Source organism: Mytilus californianus, unplaced genomic scaffold (genome assembly GCF_021869535.1).
Source record: "Mytilus californianus isolate M0D057914Y unplaced genomic scaffold, xbMytCali1.0.p SCAF_12, whole genome shotgun sequence".
Classification (NCBI taxonomy): Eukaryota; Metazoa; Mollusca; class Bivalvia; order Mytilida; family Mytilidae; genus Mytilus; species Mytilus californianus.
In genome coordinates, this window is record NW_026262604.1 from 53,438,603 (window position 1) to 53,451,511 (window position 12,909).

Sequence of the window (12,909 nt, forward strand, 5' to 3'; positions counted from 1 at the left end):
AAATAGCGTTTTGCAATACCAATGTTCCCTTCCGCTGAAATATTGGAAGGTAACACCGTAGATGAATACTTTGATCGAATGAAGATATCTTTGTAACTTCAAATGAACGATGAAAACTTGTCTTAAGCAACTTAACTCGTTAAGCAAAAGTTGTCTTCACTTCCGGATCATCAAATCCTTCCATGCTTTTTAGCTGGATTTCATTTTCAAAATGTGCTATATTTTCGTCCTGACGTACGTACATTGTAGTTTTCATCCAGGATGAACGACTTGTTTTTCCAAACGATTTTTTTTAAACATTTAAACAATTATGCTACAAACCGTAACGAAGAAATAATTATACTGCATGTATAATCTTTGTGGATTTGAATTGGAGATTTCACTGACAAATGAGTTTACCGATATTTACACATAAACAATCATAAAACATTGTAAAATGACAGCTGATCCTTTTACGAATTTAATGGATCTTAATAAAAAAAATATGTGGGGCAAATACCAATGGAAAGTTCCTCAACAACATAATATAACTAAAGACATCTTGTCATCATAATTGCCTTGGTTTTTAAGTCTATATGGTATCAGGAACTGATATTGTTAATAAAAATGTTAACACAATGTAAGCATCTTTATCTGAATAGACTCTTTGGTTAACTTCCTTAATGCACAATCAAATACTTAAGCAAATAAATATAGGTGGTTTTCTTTATGCTATCGAAGTGTAGTTCAAAATCAATCTGTCACATTGACGTGCTATTGACGTACTATACCCTTCATCTTCTTTTTATCATATATATCATTATACTATGAGTTCGAATAGTGTCACAAATGTTGGTAAGGCTCTGTAAATCTTTCTTTTCAGGTTTTATTTAAATTGTGTGTATGTGCACAATATTTCGTTTCAAGCCCCACCCCTAAGGGGAAAAAAGAGATGAAAAAAAAAATACATTTAAAAAAAGAATAGATAAACAAATAAAACTTTACCTTTGAGGACAGATTTTCAAAACATTATACCTGTGATTAACTAGCACTTTTTGCAGTATGTGGTACATAATGCATAATGCATTTGATTGTGAGTTTAAAAATGGTCTTCTTGTTCTCTTGTGATTATTGACTTTTTATTAAAACAATAGGAAAAGAACGACAATGGCAAAAATGTTGTGCACCTAGTATGAGACTGACAAAATGCATAATCTTATGGTACTTTACTAGTAGTCTAAATTGACAAAGACTATCATATACTCAACGAACATAACAAATTAGGAAATAAAAAAGATACAAACCGTCAACAGAATATCCATTTAAACAAATAACAATTCCAGACAGTATTGCAATCATGAGGGTAAGTTTACACATTTTGAAGATTCCACACTAAATGTATCAAGGACTATTTGTATTTTTATCAAATCGTCCTATCGATTTCTATAGTGTCAACACTGATAACCCAAAACTGTCAACATGTTATGATGTCGGAAATTATCAATCTATTTATATATTGTTTCAATCCGGAAAATATTCTTTCGTGTATTCGTACATCATTCTTCCTGTCACAAATATTTGAGATAAGTTAAAAAACCTGACTTTGATAAAGAAAATCTTGAAGATTATTAACAGCTGTATTCTGAATTTGGTATTTTGAAATGCCTTTTAATATGCCTTTTAATGTGTATAATATTAAAAAGAAATAATGTAATACGGCAATTATATTATTTACTTGTAGGTAATACAACAATTATATTATGTACTTGTAGGTAAATCAGGCCGTCAGTTTTCTCGTTTGAAATGTTTTACATTTGTCATTTCGGGGCATTTTATAGCTGACTATGCGGTATGGGTTTTGCTCATTGTTGAAGGCCGTACAGTTACCTATAGTTGTTAACCTTCTATGTCATTTGGTCTTAGGTGGAGAGTTGTCTCCATGACAATATACCACATCTTCTTATTTTTATATTGTAGGTAATACAGCAATTATTGAATGTACTTGTTGGTAATACAGCAATTATGTAATGTATTTGTAGGTAATACAGCAATTATGTAATATATTGTAGGTAATACAGCAATTATGTAATATATTGTAGGTAATACAGCAATTATGTAATGTATTTGTAGGTAATACAGCAATTATGTAATATATTGTAGGTAATACAGCAACTATGTAATGTATTTGTAGGTAATACAGCAATTATGTAATGTATTTGTAGGTAATACAGCAATTATGTAATGTATTTGTAGGTAATACAGCAATAATGTAATGTACTTGTAGGTAATACAGCAATTATGTAATGTATTTGTAGGTAATACAGCAATCATGTAATGTATTTGTAGGTAATACAGCAATTATGTAATGTATTTGTAGGTAATACAGCAATAATGTAATATATTGTAGGTAATACAGCAATTATGTAATATATTGTAGGTAATACAGCAATAATGTAATGTACTTGTAGGTAATACAGCAATTATGTAATGTACTTGTAGGTAATACAGCAATTATGTAATGTACTTATATAGGTAATACAGCAATTATGTAATGTATTTGTAGGTAATACAGCAATTATGTAATGTACTTATATAGGTAATACACCAATTATGTAATGTACTTATATAGGTAATACAGCAATTATGTAATGTATTTGTAGGTAATACAGCAATTATGTAATGTACTTATATAGGTAATACAGCAATTATGTAATGTACTTATATAGGTAATACAGCAATTATGTAATGTACTTATATAGGTAATACAGCAATTATGTAATGTACTTATATAGGTAATACAGCAATTATGTAATGTATTTGTAGGTAATACAGCAATTATGTAATGTACTTATATAGGTAATACAGCAATTATGTAATGTACTTATATAGGTAATACAGCAATTATGTAATGTACTTATATAGGTAATACAGCAATTATGTAATGTACTTATATAGGTAATACAGCAATTATGTAATGTATTTGTAGGTAATACAGCAATTATGTAATGTACTTATATAGGTAATACAGCAATTATGTAATGTACTTATATAGGTAATACAGCAATTATGTAATGTACTTATATAGGTAATACACCAATTATGTAATGTACTTATATAGGTAATACAGCAATTATGTAATGTATTTGTAGGTAATACAGCAATTATGTAATGTACTTATATAGGTAATACAGCAATTATGTAATGTACTTATATAGGTAATACAGCAATTATGTAATGTACTTATATAGGTAATACAGCAATTATGTAATGTACTTATATAGGTAATACAGCAATTATTGAATGTACTTGTTGGTAATACAGCAATTATGTTATGTACTTAAAGGTCAGACCTATAAATATAATAACTACACATTCTTTAAACATAATTTTCACATCTTAAGCCAGAAAAGAAAAACATAATCAACATATAATTTTATAATTCTTTTGTTTGTTATATTTTCTAACAAAGAAACTCTAAATTTAGATACGATCTGGGTAAACTTATCAATCCTTTAAATAAACTTATTCTAAAAGGTTACCAATTCAAAAATGTAATTAGATCTTTGAATATTGTTTTTATTAGTATAAATATTGATTTTGTTATCAGTAAATTAAAATCATACTAAATAATATTGTTATACACAAATGCACTTTCACGGTACTACAATCTGTCGATACATATAGTTTGGCATTGTACAAGGTCATGTTTTTCTCTGACGTCTTTACACTAAATCCATGGGAAATTGGATGTGTACTGAATGATATTTTAGTCTTAGATACATGATTTGTTTATTAGTTGTTTTTGGCTTTGAACAACTAGCTGTCAGTAACTACTCTCAGATCTGTACTTTGTGTCGCTTTTTGTTGTAAGGGATGTATTATAAATACCCTGCCATGTCCGGTCTGTGTTTTTGTTACATGTTTTCTTCTTTGTATCGATCTGATGAGTTGAGCCCTTTTTAATCGATTTTTATAGTTTTGTCTTATGTTGTGCTTTAACACCACTGGCCCAAGTTAGGGGAGGGTTAATTTCTCCCACGTTCAAAGTTGACACCTGCCTTAAATAAAACATTAACCTTTTATCTAACCTTATCAAGCATATTTATAATCAAGTGAAGAAAAATGAAAATGAATCTGAAATCTTTCAATTGAATTTACATATACACTGTACCCCGTTCCAATTTCGTTTTTTTTTCTACAGTTAACTTAAAACATAATGCATACATGTACACTTCCCCTTAATTTTGTATCTAATTACACCATAAAGGAGCATTCAATCTCCCGCAAATTTATTTTTTATATGTATCTGATTTCCGAAAGGTAGTTGGTATGCATAAAAGAGGACGTAAAAAATAAAATTCGTACCATTCCCTTCCCACTATTGATTTGGTCCTCTTCAGATAAATCTGTTTTTAATAGTGAGATCGGTACACAGTTATCGAAAAGGTAGAAGATCTGACTGTACTTCCGAGATGCGTGCATTTCTCACCTCCGGTCTGTTAAGATTTTAGGGTGTGCGTGATGCTGCTCTTGGAGCTTTAACTATTACAAAGTGTTTAAACAGTTTGAAATTCTGGTTTCTTTACCTTAAACGAGTCTTTAATGCTTACTGAACATGCGATTTTGCAGAATAAGTTTCGCAATTTTAGTTTTCAAGTAACACTCAGGCACTTGGAATAATTGATAGAAAATGCCTTTATTATAAAAAAAAAAAAAAAAAAAAAAGCAAAAGAAAGTATGGTTTGGCGGGCAACATTTTTATTTGCACTTCATGGACAAAACTAGAGCATTCCGAATATCTGACAGAAATTCAAAAACAAGAGAAGTTAACAGCCTTTATTAAGTTTTATTTTTAGTGAATATGTATATGTTGTTTGTCTTTTTGTGCACAGTGTTCTCTGTTTTAGTACAACTTGTAATTTGATTTACTGTCCCTTTGGTACATGTATTTTTCCTTTTGGCTTGAACTTACTCAGTGTTTTTGATACATTTTGCTTGTTAAGTGCGTAAAATGAAAATAATATTCCAGTGTGAATTGATTATATTTGTTCATGTTAAACTGATTCTATCTTACTTTGTAGTATTGGCGTATATATATCCAACGTCTTCTTTTCAATAATTTACATTGTATTTCATCTTTATTGTCTTAATGACAAAAAGTCATGTTAAATAAAAATAACGCTAAGATGGTGTTCTTAATATAACTTTTGTCTTGTAAATACACCCGAACAGCGTGCAAGGGGAGGCAACTATTGATATTAGCTATAAACTATATCGTTTATTCTTAATTTACAAGTTCACAAGGATCTTAGTCTAAGATAACGTATGCTAAAGTTACAATGAACACAAAAAAGATTTATGGACTCTGCAATTTTTGTGAAAGGAACATGACATATTGAGAAATGGTGGATCTCTGTGATTGATTAATTCATTGTTAGTTGTTTAACAACCAGTGGCAAATATATCATCCATGTTCAGGACGACAACAAATCAACAATAAAACAATACGTAGGTCCGGTATTAGAGGCCGTCCGGGATAAAGGTCAGATAATTTGGACTCCCATTGGAAAGAGAGGATAGAAATCATTCTTTGAGGCCACCTACGGACCCCCAAGGAGTTATTGCAAGAGTTATTAAAAGGCAGAAAGCGTGGCACTCTCATTACACGAGGCATCGAATCTAACGTCCCCATTCTGACCAGACGTGGCGGCGTACTTATACATCCCGCATAACTAAATGGACGCTCAACTTTGACAATCTTATAATGAGAATAAGTGACGTTCACAACAAGGCGTTACTATATAAATAACACATGATAGCTGAGAGGGTGAAAATAGTTTTATGCCAGAAAAATTCAAAAGGATGAAAATTATATACTCTGGAGTATAAAAAAGAGGAATTAAATTGATAGTCTTTTTACGTATATTAATTTCAAAATAAGAAGTTGTGGATTGCTTGCCAGTAAGACATGAAAAAAACAAATAAACCTCATCAAGTTAGTAATGGGAACATTTTCGATGATACACGCACAATGGAATTCTTTTTCAAGTTCATTGAAGACCTCGTTTCGTATTCTGCATTTTTCTATACCCTTTGTTAAACAACTCACATATTAATTTATGTTTATGATATTGTGTGGAAGGCAGATTTTTGATAGTTTATATTCAATTTACATTCTATTACATGAGAGAAATTACGGATGCCACTTTTGGACCAGGATCTGCCTACCCGTCCAGAGCACCCGAGATCACCCCCGGATTTTGGTGGGGTTCTTATTGTTCAGTGTTCAGTTTTCTGTGAAGTGGTCTGTGAACTGCTCTTTATCTTTTCGTCGTTTTTCGTTTTTTGCCATGGCATTGTCAGTTTGTTTCGATTTATGAGTTTGAACTTCTCTTTGGTATCTTTTCCCTCTCTTTTAAACTATGGAAGAAGTATAGTTGACAAAACGTTACGATACTTTTCTGATGTTGTATATTGTATGTCATTTGCGTCTAAGTTTTTAAATTAAACTTTATTTGCAGTTTGCCTAAAAGGACATGAGATAATTGCAATATCTCATCTCTTTTTAGGTAAACCGCAAATAAAGTTTAATTAAAACAAATATCCCAAAAGTAGTCAGTTGCATCTTGTAAGTACAAAAACATTTGAATTTTAATTCAATCTAATGTCGCGTCTCCACTCATGATACACCACGAAGCACGAGTAAAACCTGACCTACTATAAGGAACAACTACGTGGGAGAACACGTTTTCCTTCAGACTGTAACAATGAGAGTAAGCATATGTAAAGCCAGACGTTTTGTACATGGTCTGGTTTATAGTAAATTAAGTTTATATGATACATAATAGTCCTGAAAAAATATGTACGATATGCCACGTTACAACCATCAATCAAATAACACTTTATCATAGCTCCTTTTGGTCATATAGCTCTTTAACTTTTTCGGTTCTTTTTTATCCGTGGCTTTCAAATATTCGGCTTTGAGCGTTCCTGGTGAGATTAATCAAGAAAAGCGTTTGGGACGCATGACAATTATTAAGTGTTATTTTCATTTGTGATCAATAAATTGAATGTATTTGGCAAAACCAGTTTATCAGGTATATAAAACAAAGGCGTGTCAATGATTGAGTCTTTATCATTGTATTGTTGGTTGTTATCTTATTGTAATACGTTTATCTGTTGTACAGATATCAATACACACTTGTGTTAACTTCCGGAATGATTAAGGTCAGTATGATCTCAGTTGTTTTATATAATGACTTTGGTTTTGCTTTATTTATGTACATCTGACTTGTTTCATCAAATAGTTTCAACTAGTTTCAGTTGTAGGAAATTGTTCAACACTGCGGTCACTTTGTATTTTTACTAAACCCCACGGTAACAAATATGATGAAAGATTCCGACAAGATTAAGATTAGCGATTTAAAGTATTTATTTGACAAATGTTTATAGTATATGGTCTTGTTTGGATATTGAAATTTATAGCGCTAAATACAGATACGCGCACATATTGTTTTCATTTCGAATACTTTCACTTCAACATACAGAATACATAAGCGATAACTTTCAATAACTCCAAACACCTTGCATATGAGGTCTGAATTAGTATCTTTCAAAGATGAAAACGAAATTTAAGTTTCCAGTGCGCCTATATCGCCTGTTTCCTGGTCTATGCTCATACCAGTATATTTTAGTTGTTGGATCTAATAACATCATATTTCAGGTTGCGTACTCATATTGTCAACGTATATGTGTTCCGCCTAACAGAAGTTTCCCCGGAAAATTTGTTATAAACAATGCCAAACGATCTCTTCATGTTGGAACAAATATTCTATAACCTGTATCCCGTTAGATTCCGGGACTTGTTTTAGAACTTCATCAAATATTTAAGTAATAAGCACAGGATTAAAGGCTTTAATTATCAATACAAGAACAATACTACAATTTACAAATAAAATTGACTTGATTTACGCCAATAACGTTTTTTTACCTGTTTTTTGTGTATTTAAGTCTTCAAATCGTTTTTCTAATAATAAGTTATTAGATATAAGAAGACGTGGTATGAGTGCCAATGAGACAACTCTCCATCCAAGTCACAATTTGTAAAAGTAAACCATTATAGGTCAAAGTACGGCCTTCAACACGAACCCTTGGCTCACATCGAACAGCAAGCTATAAAGGGCCCCAAAAATGACTAGTGTAAAACCGTTAAAACAGGAAAACCAACGGTCTAATCCATATAAAAAACGAGAAACGAGAAACACTTATGAACCACATCAACAAACGACAACCACTGAGGTTGACAAAGAAAATTCGAAACAAGAACAATTTTAAAATCGATTAACCCGAAAGAATACTGGAAGATATTGAACGGTGGTAGAAGGGGAAACAATCCATGTATACCTATTAATATTTTGTTTGATTATTTTAAGAATTTAAATTTAGGAAACTCTGATGATGATTTGATTGTTTTAGAAAATCAGAACAATGTAGAAAATTTAAATGTTATATTAAACTCACCTATTACAGAAGAGGAAATTGAGAAATCAGTGAGAAAATTGAAAAATAATAAATCCTCGGTTGATGATATGATTGTAAATGAATATTTGAAACACTCGTTTAGTGTTATGTCACAGGTGTTTGTGAAACTTTTTAATATCATATTTGACAGTGGAATTATTCGTGATATTTGGCTTTCTGGAAATTAAATACCTTTATTTAAGAATAAAGGAGACAAACAAGATCCTAGCAATTTTAGACCTATAACAGTTATAAGCTGCTTTGAGAAATTATTCACTTCTATTTTGAATTCACGATTTAATAAATTTTCTGACGATTTTTGTTTATTATATCAAAATCAAACTGGTTTCAGCGAAGGTTATTCAATACAGATAACTTATTTGTTATTTACATGCTTATTATGATTATGAAAAATAAGAAAAAGAAACTATTCTGTACATTTGTTGATTTTGCTAAAGCCTTTGATACTGTTTGGAGAAAGGGGCTTTGGCATAAATTACTTATAAATGATATTAACGGTAAAATGTATAACGTAATTTTTAATATGTACACTGGTATTAAATCTCGTGTTGTATATAATGGTGAAATGTTAGAATACTTTTCATGCAATATTGGTGTAAGACAGGGTGAAAATAAGTCTCCATTTTTATTCTCGTTATTTTTGAACGATCTTCAGCAGTATATTGAAGAAAGAAATGTATGTGGTTTAAATTGTACTACTGATGAAATAGAGGATGAGTTTGATATCTACTTAAAACTTTTTGTGTTATTGTACGCAGATGATACAGTCTTATTTTCTGATAATGCATCTGATCTACAGTTGCAATTAGATATATTCCATGATTATTGCAGAACATGGAAATTGAAAGTAAACACTAATAAAACTAATATCATAATTTTTCTGGGGGTAGATTACCCAAAAATATTAATTTTATATATGATGGAAATGCATTGGAGATAGTTAACGAATTGCCATACCTAGGGTTGAATTTTTCAAGAACAGGTAGCTTTATGAGTGCTCAGAACATTTTTGTTCGAAAAGCAAAGAAAGCAATGTATGAAGTATTGAAAAAGGAGAGGTTGCACAACTTGTCAGTGAAAACTCAATATGATCTCTTTGATACCATATGTATGTGAGATTTGGGGTTTCAGTAATACTGATATTATAGAAAGAGTGCATTAAAAATTTTGTTAATTATTATTTAATCTTAAGAAGTCGACACCTAATTTTATGATTTATGGTGAACTTGGTATTTATCCCATGTCTTTATATATACAGCTGCGTATGGTTAATTTTTGGTCAAAAATGGTAAATGGAGAGGATAACAGGATTGCTAAAATATTATACAGATACATGTTCTTGAAGAATTCTGAAAACCAATTTAGGTCAGATTGGTTGAAATACGTTAAAGATACATTAGATAGATGTGGATATAGCAATATATGGTTATCACAAGGAAATTTTAATTCTAAATGGTTGGGTATTAGTTTAAAACAAAAGCTATTTGATCATTTTAAACAGAAATTGAGAGCAGATACATGTATTGACTGTTCATCAAAAGGTTTGGCCCACACATTGTTTAAACAAAAATTTGAATATGAAGAATATCTGAATATTTTGAGTGATAAAGATAGAATAACATATTGTAGATTTAGAACGGGAAACCACGAGTTACCCATCGAAACTTGAAGATGGAATAAAATTGAACGTAACTATAGATATTGTAATTTATGTCAATGCAACGAGATTGGTGATGAATTTCATTACATTTTGCAGTGTAGCTCTTTGGCAAATTTTCCAGCACAATATTTGGATACTTTTTTCTTGCACATAATTAATATACTAAAGTTTGGAAAACTATTTCAGTTAAAATTCAAAAATAAGTTAAAAAAGCTGTGCAAATTTATCAGGATTATAACTTTTCAAGTAAGTCTTTTTTGGTTAATCACCACTTTTCGCCACTACTGTTTATTTTATTTTATTTTATTTTTTGCATCTCATTTTGTCATGTGTGTTTATGTTATGTTATAACTTTTGATGAACTTCTTTGTACCATTGTAACTATATGGTGTTTGAGAAAATAAAGAATCTTGAAATCTTGTTAAAAAAAAAAATCAAAAAAATCTTGACAATGTAAGAGCAAATTAAGAGAAATTAGATGAAATAACACAGTGTACATTTACGTATTGCAAACAATGATGAAACATCAATGATGAATAATCAGAAGTTTACGTTTTTGTAGGACAGTCACTACACAGAATGACGTTACTGTATTCTCTGTTTTTATTCCTTATATTAAGACTTTTTGACTGTCGAGAAACAGACCCCCATTCCATACGTAAGTAAAACTTTTAATAATTGCATTTTAATTATTTTTATTCAGTTTAGTTATAGACTGAATTTATAATTATTTTATTTATTGCATATACATTTGTAACAACAACGTATATATAAAAGTGCAACAATGCTATTTCATTTGCATGGAAAAAGTATCGATAAAAACCGATATGATACTGCACTACTTTTTTACTTTATCTATTGCCGAGTATTTTGATTAATTCAAACACTAGTCCTAATGACGAAAAAAAAAGAGGGACGAAAGATACCAGAGGGACAGTCAAACTCATAGATCGAAAACAAACTGACAACGTCATGGCCAAAAATAAAAAGACAAACAGACAAATAATAGTACAGATGACACAACATAGAAAACTAAAGACTAAGCAACACGAACCCCACCAAAAACTGGGGGTGATCTCAGGTGCTCCGGAAGGGTAAGCAGATCCTGCTCCACATGTGGCACCCGTCGTGTTGCTTATGTTATTACAAATCCGGTAAATAGTCTAATTCGGTAAGTCACATTCGTGAAAAGGGAAGGGTATTGTAGTTACGACATAAGGAACATAATTTTTTATCCGATATCATCTGTGAAACGGTTATTCCATAACGGTCAACCAACTCGTGATGGCGTCCGTAAAATTTACGAAGGGATGACTTCAACTTCACCATTTGGAACTCTTGGTTTAATAGCTTCCTTGTGAGCAGCAGAGTGATTCTTTACAAAGTAGGATTTATCCCTCCCCAAGACAAGATACTTGTATCTACGTTCGCCATTCTTTTTAATGAAACGAAGAAATACCAACTCTTTCAATTTGTCTTTTAGTTTGGAATGGGGAATACTTGTGTAAAGTGTAGAAAAGTCAAATGTTTTAATACTATTGCAAGATGAGAGAGTCTTAGATTGTATGTACTCTAAAAGATCTTTGGAATTTTTTAGTATCCACATCTGATTCACGCCACCTCTAGAATAGGCAGTTTCACAATAACTTTGGAGCCCGGCTTTGATTGCTGATAAAATAGATGTTAATAATTTAGAAAGAGGTTTCGTGGAGCACTTGGAAGACCCAGCAATATACCGTTGTTTGTAAGGACACTTATGTAGTTTAGGTATCCAATACAGTGATGGAAGATCCAGTTCTTCGTCTTTGGTTGAAATTCCAAAGGAACATAGAACAGACCTATGATTATCTAGGATTTCCTCTTTGGTAAGTGTCGTGAGGGTATATGTTGAGTTTCCAAGTGAATTGTCAATACCTAATTCATTTATCAAGCAGTTTATGTAATGATATTTACACACAAAAACGATGTTGTTTGGGGCTTTATCTGCGGGGACAACAACATATTTGTCATGGAGGAAGGACAAGTGTTTTGCAACATTTGGGTCTTTAAAAATTGATGTAGCGTGGGTATTGATATGCCCATTTAGTTTCTTAATTCGGGTTTGTATCAACGACCTCACAGCCTTAATCCATTCGGAAAGAGTATCTACGTCTTCTTTCGCGCGTTTAGCCCATTGCCTGGCATAATCCTCGACTGAATCCATCAGTATTTTGAAGTTGTATTTCCAATTGATGGATTTAGGCTCACGATATTTCGGACCTTTGGATAACAAATTTCGCAGGGAAGTGTTATTGACAATGTTGAGGTCTCCGGTAATAACGTGGCCAGCCGGATTATATGTGAATTGGGAACTAGCACAGGTGCAATCAGGAGGTTTAGACTTGAAGTCGTCAATGTTGGGATCCTGCAAAACGTGTTTGTAATTGAAAATTACGAACTTATGTCGTATTGAAACAAGTGGACGTGGTCGCTCTAGCTCTTCTGGTGATTTCTACACGATTTAAAAGGACAAACGAGTTCCTCACATGGGATATACAAAAACTTACTTTCTTTGGGTATGACATTGATACTAGATGTCTTTTTTAAAAATGTCTTGTCAATGACAAAATACAGAACAGCCAAGAACTCTGACGTAATAATGGCATTTCGGCTAGCCAAGAACTAAGGACCGTTCGACTAAGAGCATTTTAAAGTTGTTGTGTAGTAGGTGCTAGTAGACCATTAGTTGA